Consider the following 9,483-nt stretch of genomic DNA (forward strand, 5'->3'; position numbering starts at 1 on the left):
CTGAGGAACCTAGGAGGTCGGGTAGAGTCTCTAATCCTCCGGACAGATACATTGGTATGGTCGAGGAGAATGACGTTTTACTCCTAGAGAGTAATGAACCCGCTACCTATAAAGGTGCTATGGCCTGTTCCGACTCAAAGCTATGGCTCGAAGCCATGCAATCCGAGATGGACTCCATGTATGAGAATGACGTATGGGATCTAGTTGATTTACCTAATAAGGTAAAACTTATACAGTGCAAGTGGCTTTTCAAAATAAAGTGTTCTGTAGACGCGCAACCAGAATCCTATAAGGCACGACTAGTGGCAAAAGGTTTCACTCAAGTGCACGGATTGCATTATGATGAGATTTTTGTACCTCTAGTCATGCTACGTTCCATTCGGATAATCTTAGCGATTGCCGCTCTTCATGATTATGAAATTTGGCAAATGGATGTGAAAACCGCCCTCTTAAACGATTATTTGGAGGAAGATTTGTACATGGTGCAACCCAAAGGTTTCATGGATCCTGGACATCCTAAGAAAGTATGCAAGCTTAAACGCTCCATTTATGGACTTAAGCAAGCTTCTCGGAGTTGGAATCATCGTTTCGACCAGGTGATAAAAGAGTATGGTTTCACTCGATCGGTCGAAGAACCATGCTTATATAGCAAGTCGAGTGAGAGCAAGATTGTATTCTTGATATTGTATGTCGATGACATACTCCTGATTGGGAATGACATTCCTCTCCTATCTTCGGTTAAAGAATGGTTGAAGAACCATTTCTGAGGCACAACGCATTTTGGGAATCCGTATCTACCGAGATAGATCACGACGGACGTTATCACTTAGTCAGGAGTCTTATTTGGATAAGATTCTTGAGAAGTTCAGCATGACCAACTCCAAGAAGGGGAACCTTCCAATGACGACTGGATGCGATTGAGCAAGTCTCGATCCACCCACAACGCCTGAAGGGATTGAGCGCATGAGTCGTGTTCCTTATGCATCTGCAATAGGATCAATCATGTATGCCATGATATGCACACGTCCTGACGTGTCATATGCATTGAGTATGACGAGTCGGTACCAAAAGAATCCAGGTGAAACACATTGGATAACTGTTAAAAATATCCTCAAGTACCTACGGAGGAGTAAGGATAGGGTATTGACTTATGGAGGAGATACTAGGCTATGCGCAATCGGTTACGCAGATGCTAGCTTCCAAACGGATCGAGATGATTAGAAATCTCAGTCTAGATTCGTTGTTACTCTTAATGGTGTCATGCGGTCACCGGGATAGTTCCAAACAGAAGTTGTAGCGATTCTACTACTCGAGCCATTGAAATATGATAAGCATGGAGGGCACGTTATTTCCATGAGAATTAAACGTGTACCTGAGTTATAGTAGTTGATTATGAATTCGATACGTTATCTTTTTCATAAACTATTTATAACTTCATCGTTTTTATAATATTTTGTTTTTCATGTGGATTGTACTGACAACATTGAACGCCACAAAGTGAACTGAATTGCATTATATTTGTTTTGGTCCGTAATCGCCAATGTGAGCTGATAACTCCGGCTATTATATTGTGCAATCGATTGATGGTGGGTTCAACGAGCCATAAGTCAAACGGTTGACGATTGATCACGAGATGCGAGATTATAACGATACCTCGTAGGACAACTTTTTTTGTGACAACGTAATGGAGTCCTAAATGTTTAAAAACATTCGGTGCCAGGTCGTGGATAGGACATCCATTGTGTTCCTAGAGTCGATTCTCTTGACTATCGACCTCTCTTGAGATTAAGGCGCTTTTGGGTGACTTTGGTTTCTTTCTCACGGTCCGCCGAATCGGAGGCTAAGTAGATTTTTTCTGGGTCATTTCATATTATGCTTACATCTGCAGGATTCGAGTTGAGCAAAATATCCAACCCTTATCAGGTATAGTTATTTCTCAGGGCCACTCGAGGAGTTGTAACTGAAATGCATGGCCATGCTCGAATGTTGATTCGTTTATCAGTTAAGTTACTCTCTAGTCGGGGAAACCACTCTTGATAATGATCGCTTGTAAAATACGACCTTTGTGAATACGGATTTGCAAATTGTTTTACATTGAGTGGGAGAAATTTTAGGATATGAGAATCAGTTATCGCACATACACTTGTGAGGACAAGTGGGAGTTTGTTGGAGCTTGTGTCCTCCAAAATTAGTGTGATAACATTTTTAAATCTCTTACAGGTTCACAAGGGTATACTTCGTATTTTAATAAGTTGATTAACGATTACCTAATAACGGTTGGCTTGCTAGAAAGTTTGACGTTATTATCATACAGATGGCGGTGATCAACTGGTCCCTAAAGGTCACACCTATAGGATGTGTTTGAGAGATGTGGTTATAGAAATATAATCACATTGATGCCTTATATGACTAAACAGTTAGTCAATGTGTTGATGAGACAATTATTTAATGAAGATTAAATAATATTAGTTGAGACGAATTAACTATCAATTCGTAAATTGAATATAATAAGTTATATTTAATTAAATATATGTAATGTTAGCTTGGACGAATTAATCTGTTAATTCGTAATTAAATATAATCGGTTATATTTAATATCAACAAGATGAATGTGTCATAGTGGCAATAGTGAGGGTACTCAAACCAAGAGGTCATGGGTTCGATCCTCACTAGATGACAATTTACACATTTTATACATTTTTGGAATAACCGAAAATAAGAGAAATAACTCTCTTAATTTCGGTATATGGGCCGAAATTTTGGAAGGAAAATATCTACCCTAATACACCTTATACTCGGTTTTATAAGGGAATGGGAGATCATTTTTTTCTAATCTAATTTTAACCTAGTTTTGCTCATCATTTCTCTCATCAGAAAATCACATAAAAACCCTAATATTTACAGAAAATTGGGGATCTCATTCTAGCAATTTTGAGGGGTATTTCTCGGAGCATCTTGGGTGCAACTGATAGGAGAATATCATTGCGATATTGTTCATAGGCCGAATTAGCTAGGACCGAAGGTTATTTCTAATTCTCTTTACCCTTTTGTTTATGCAATTTAATTTTATGACTAGCTTTCATCATCTTATAAATTCGTTATAGTCCTTAATTTAAAGGGATGCATACAGATAAATCCCACAGCCATCTCACGTATCTTATATATAAATAACTTTTAACTCACAACCCAATTATAGTACTCTACATCATCATGATTCGTTACATTCATGTCCCATAACTCCCGTCACCCTTCACCTCAACTTACTTTTATCCTTATGTTCCCCTTACACTCGACAACACCAATTAACAACTCAAGTCTTTACTCCTACTACCTAGCTCTTCAGTAATTCAGTTATCTTCTCAATGCTTCCAAACGTCAAATCCCATTTATTCGTAACCATAACTCCTCATTCACTCATTTCAATAAATCTCTCCAACATCCTACTCACGCTCACTTACCACTTGAAGTCCAAACAATCAATGATTACTCTTTAATTAATTACACCCTTTTTTAACATTCCAAGAAATCACAATTCATTCCATACCGTTACTTTCGCAAAGAATCACACAACTAGGTTCGTTTCTTATTAAACCGAAATCCCAAACCCAATAGCTATATACAATTCCACCTCACGGCATAAATCTATCTAAGTGCAATAGACCCCATTCCCTTCCATAAGCAATCTTATTCCCCTCCATTAATTCCTACTTATTGCAAATAATATCCCCTCATATGTCTTTTTTCAAGCCTATATTCTAACATTCCTCGAACTTACATTACCACTTAACCATATACAATAATCAATATATTCCTCAAGCTCACAACCACCATACCTCACAAAACATGCCCTTTGACTCAATAAACTCTTCAACTTCACTTCTATCTGTCACACTCACATATGATGCTCCCTACATTATAAGATATGTCTAACTCATGCAATAAACCAATACGTTGCATACAATGTATTAAGATGAAAAAGAACATCTTTGTAAACAATATGACATGCAAAGAGGTCAAAAGATAATTATAAGACCAATACAGGGTTACTAAGTCGAGTGCTCAGTCTACTCGACCGAGTATGGGAGATCAGAAGCACGTAAAGCACGTATTAAGGTTACTGGGTCTAGTAAAAAGGTTCACTCGACCGAGTAGGGGTCACTCGATCGAGTGTGGTGATCCACTTGATCGAGTAAGGGCCACTCAGTCGAGTACAAAGGTCCACTCGGTCGAGTGCCCAACGCAGTTCTCAAGAATGTCCAGTTTTCATAAAACAGTCATATCTCACTCATTTCTTGGCCATTTTTAAATTCATCCGTATTTTTATATTGAGTTAAATTATATTGAAATAATAATCCATATGTATATTTCGTAGTAACATCTGGTATTTTAATATTTCGTATTATTTTAATAAATTATACTTAATTATATTTCTTATTATATGATCGTTTTATATTGTTTGCATGAGCTTGAGTTACTGATCCAGAAATTAGCTAAATAGAAGAACTAAGAGAATTGAGGACCAAGTTGGCCGAGTATGGACCGAGTGTGGACCGAACTTGGCTCAGGTTTTGCTTAAGTGATTAAATATGGCCCGGACTATATAAGCATCTAATCTTAACACTCCAACCCTTTGATCACGTTTCTTAAACAACATAAGGCTAAACCTAGAGATAAGGGAGAAGAGGGAGCCAAGATGGAAAGAAGAGAAGAGCAGTGGGTGATGGCACGACTTTCGAGACAATATTTTCGCGAAACTTCATTTTGTTAATTCGTAGTATAATGCTATATTATTTTTACGTAATTTATCGCTTAATCTTGTAGTTAGTTCACGTTTTGGCTTAGTACTGACCTAACCCAAAGATGGTTTAATATTATAGGATTCTTAAATTTCTGAGACGGTTTTATACCAGCGTAATAGTAATGAATTATGGTGCATGGGGTGGTTACGGGACACGTGTTACGTGAGTCGTGGTGTCAGGGTCACGGGGTCAGGCCGTGGTGGCGACGCGACATGGTGGCCGTGGCGTGGAGGCCATGAGTGGGGTCGGCTGGTGTCGGGTGAGGGGAGTTGTTACGAGAATTTGATCGTTATAATTAGTTTATGCGACGATATTTATAGTATGCATTGTATGTTTCTTAGGAACGGAATTGATAGTGGAGCTTCTCGCTATACTGTGATTTAATTGTTGCAACGAACTACTGCTGAGGTAGGTTGTGACACCCCCATACTCCAAGTGCCTTACCAGGACCACTCAGGTATAGAAATGTCACCATCTCGGTTTCCCGAGGCAATGATAATCAAATGATAATAACGAAATATAATTTAAATAGTAATAAGTTTAAAGTGATTACAATCCAAAACCAAACTGATAAAATACGATACAAGTTCTCCAAAAACTAAATGTCTAAAAACTAAACAATAATGTCTGACAACAGCGGAAGACTCTTATAACTGCAAGTGATAACTCATCCCAGCTAGCCCATAAGCACCATATCAAACCTGCTCAACAACTGCTCACCATCCCCGCATGGATCACCACAGTTTTACAAAACAAAGACGGGGTCAGTACTAATCACACAATAATATAATTACAAGCAAACAAGAAATCAACACAGCTCAATCGTCACATCAACCCGAACTCCATCACCAACTCCTTAATACTGACTACAAACTAAAGTGTGTAGCCCTGCCAGAGTACCCATCGCAAGAGGTTACTCCTCTCCGCCAGTGGGGGACCGCAGCCGTTCCCACCTAAGCCTCGCTCATATCCATCGAGCGATAAACCCAAATCCATTAATGTGCACATCCCTTTTGTGCACATTTGTTCCTCTACTCAACTCATGCTATATGTTTGTGGGTCTTACGCTAATATGTGTAAAAATGTTGTGGTGGTTGCTATACTGAATTATATTGTAGTAGTAGAAATTACAGCGGTCTTATACGGAGTCTATATGGAGTTTATGGCGACTATAATATGTTGTAGCAGCCTTATACTGAGTTTATACTAAGCTATTTTTGTGAAGGGGAGTTTCTGTAATTAATTCTGGTTAATGTTGTTATAAGTCATGCATTTTATTAACTACTTTGGCTGCCTACGGGGCAACATTGCTCTGAGAAGTGGTAGGCCAGGCACAGCTGTGGTTATGGACCTGATGTGATATTGGTAGGCCAGGCACAGCTGTGGTTGTAGACATGGTGTGATATTGGTAGGCCAGGCACAACTGCGGTTATGGACCTGAAGAACTGGTAGGTCAAGCATGGGGAACTAGAAGTGACGTGGTCCTGATGATATGTGTGAAACATATACGAGAAGGGCACAGTGGTGCCGTGTGTGAAGGTGGTTGTGGGTGTACACGGTTGCAAAGAGGCTGCGCGCCTATGTTATTGTTCATTATTGTAAAACTGTGTTATTATGTTAATTGCCGGAGTATTTATTCATTTATTTATTTATTTATTATGAATTATTATTTCTAGAATTCATATTCAGCATGTAGTTGACTTGAGATGTCTTGTGTAAATTGTCACCTATTTTCAGGGTGGCCTTTAGTGATCCATTCGATGATTTCCTGTTGAATGGGGAGAAGTCATTTGAACAGGTTTAGAAAAGTAACTGTTGTGATTGCTGTGTTGGGAGTTGGGCGCGCGACCGGAAGGATTGAGTCTAGTGTAGCTGAGTTAGACGTCACGATAATCTCTTGACATTGCTAGCAATTTTGTTTAAAGAGTGTAATTGTTAAGACATTTCTATTGAATTTTTAAGAAGCAAATTTTATGTATAAAGTACCTGGTTTGTTTTCTTTGAATATCATTGCCTCAGGAGACGGATAGGTGGTGGAATATTCTACTTAAATGGGGGTGTTACACGGATAGGTGGTTGAATGTCCACCCACCGGACACCTTTACTACATGGGATGATCTAGCCAAGGCATTCCTTGCAAAGTACTACTGCTCTTCAAAGACCGCAATGCTTCACAATGAAATCACATCTTTCCAACAAGAAGACAAGGAGTCCATGGGTGAAGCATGGGATAGATTCCAAGATTTGATTGCTCGTTGTCCTCACCATGGAGTACAAGCTTGGTATATCACTCAAACATTATTCCAAACACTATTGCCAAGAACGAAAGAAATGGTGAATGCTTCTGCGAGAGGTGGATTTGATCACCTTGGAGATGCCAATGGCACCGCTTTGATCAAGAAAATGGTACACTCCAACGCAAACTATGTCACAACAGGGAATATCTTGAGAAGAAGCAAGCCCCCTTCCGAGTCCTTAGTGAACGTGGAGACTAATGCTAAGTTTGATATGCTCAACAAGAAAATTGAGGAGTTAAGTAGGAAGTAACTGAACCAAGCTACTACAGCTCATGGGCCACCCATGGAGGAAGTGATGCAAAGATCCACATGTGAGTCATGTCGAGGGACGGGGCACACTTATGATATATGTGGCAACAACCTCTACAACAACAACTTTGAGGGGAACAATGTACAAGATATAAATGCCTTCCAAGCATTTAATAATTTCTCAAATCGCCCACCAAGGCCTCCATTCAACAACCAAGGGTTCAATCATGGGTACAACAACAATCAATTGAACAATAATAATCAATAGAACCAAGGTTACAACAAAGGGAAAATCAAGGTTTTAACAATCACAATCAAGGACCGATTTAATCAATGGAATAACAACAACCAAGAGAACTATCGAAGATATCAAGGCCAAAATCATGGGCAAGGACAAGGTTACAACATAATCAAAGGTATCAACGGCAATATCAAGGGTATAACCAAGGATACAAGGGTCTGACAACCAAGGATACCAACAACAACGGAATAACCAATGCTCTAGCTCTCAGGATCAAGAAAATGGTTTTGCTCTTCTACTAGCCAACCAACCTTTCAACAATTAGCAACCACCTCAAGGAAATAATTCCACGGAAGAGGCTCGATAAAACAACTTGGTTACGTTGAAAGGAGACTTGGCAAGTAATACCCAACAACAAATGAAGAATCTCTCAACTTCCCAAAGAAACCTTAAAGCCCAAGTGGCCTCTCAATCTCTTTCTAACCCTATAAGACCACCGGGTGGATTACTAGGATAAGGGCATAATCAAAGGGATCTAATTAAAGCAAGGAAAGTGAATGCAATTATGTTAGGATTTGAAGTGGAAAAGGAAGGACTTTATTCATCACCAAATCAAGAAGAGTCATTTAATGCAACACCTCTTTTGGTGGCTAAGGAGAATGTTAGCTCAATGATGTCAACAATTCTCAACATTGATTATGAACCCAAAGGAAAAAGCATGGAAGATGACTTCGTGCTTGAGCAAATAATGACAGTTCTTGATGAAAATTTAGAAGTTGAAGCTAACCAGGAAAAAGGAGAGATGATAATGACAATACCCACCACTCCCAAAGTTGGTGAACCAAGGAAGTGTGAAATTGATGAAGAATTTGTGCTTAAAGAAATAATGGAAGCACAAAATGTGAGCGTAGAAGTTGAGACCAACTCGGAAAAACAAGAGATGGTTGTGTTGAGGGAGAGCTCCTTAGAAGAAAAAAATTGTAACTTGGTGAGTGAGGTACTTCTTGAGGAACCCATGATTACACCAAAGGCTACATATGTGCCACCTCTACCTTTTCTTCAAAAGGGGAAAAGGCCAATGAAGACTCACGATGCGAGAAATTCATTAACTTGGCTAATAAGATGGAAGCCACCCTTCCATCCATAGAAGAGACGCCTCATTACACCGACTTCCTAGTGGAAGTTATATTAAAGTTAAGGAGTGTCAATGACCATGAGCTTGTTGCCTCAACGGAAGAGTGTAGCTCGGTCATATCAAACAAAATGCCTATCAAGCTCAGCGACCTCAGAATCTTTTCAATCACATTCACCATTGGCTAGACTTGTCTTGAGTCTCCAAATTAGTATTTTTATCCACTACAAACTCAAACTAGTAGCAAGTGTAAGTAGGGGTCAATCCCACGGGGAAGGTGTTTATGTCGATTTAAGGTGGGCAAAAGTTAAGTAACCAAATGGGGGGTTTTAATATGTTGATGGATTTAAGTCTACTAAAATAATAATCTAATGCAATGAAATGTAAAAGCAATATAAATAATTGAATGTGTAAACAAATATGAGAATAATTCTTGGACCAAGTAATTTCCACAAACTAGTTATGAATTGATAATTGACTTCTCTAATCTATTTCATAATTGAATACTTTGCTATGAAGTTGTTGACTTCTAATTCCACATAATATTATTTATTAGCTACAAGCGTAAACAAATACCTCTTACAATATAGTCAATTTAGTCAAGCGCCTAATCGTATCAAGATTGTAGAATATAGCGATGGAATTTAGCAAAGATGAATAAATGAAGAATACAAGCAATGCTCCACTTTCATTCATACAAGTTTAATCATTTCTAACTCAACAATGATGAATTAGCATACTAATTGATGAATTATAATTGCTACA

The 9,483-nt window shown here is 38.7% G+C and overlaps 1 non-coding gene across 1 annotated transcript; it reads right to left on the reverse strand.

The window, feature by feature from the left end:
• Nucleotides 1–6,965: 6,965 nt before the first annotated feature.
• Nucleotides 6,966–7,072, reverse strand: LOC141635176 (small nucleolar RNA R71). The gene has a single exon (XR_012539880.1). It is a non-coding gene; the product is annotated as a small nucleolar RNA R71 (small nucleolar RNA).
• Nucleotides 7,073–9,483: the final 2,411 nt, after the last annotated feature.

This window comes from Silene latifolia, chromosome Y (assembly GCF_048544455.1).
Source record: "Silene latifolia isolate original U9 population chromosome Y, ASM4854445v1, whole genome shotgun sequence".
NCBI lineage: Eukaryota > Viridiplantae > Streptophyta > Magnoliopsida > Caryophyllales > Caryophyllaceae > Silene > Silene latifolia.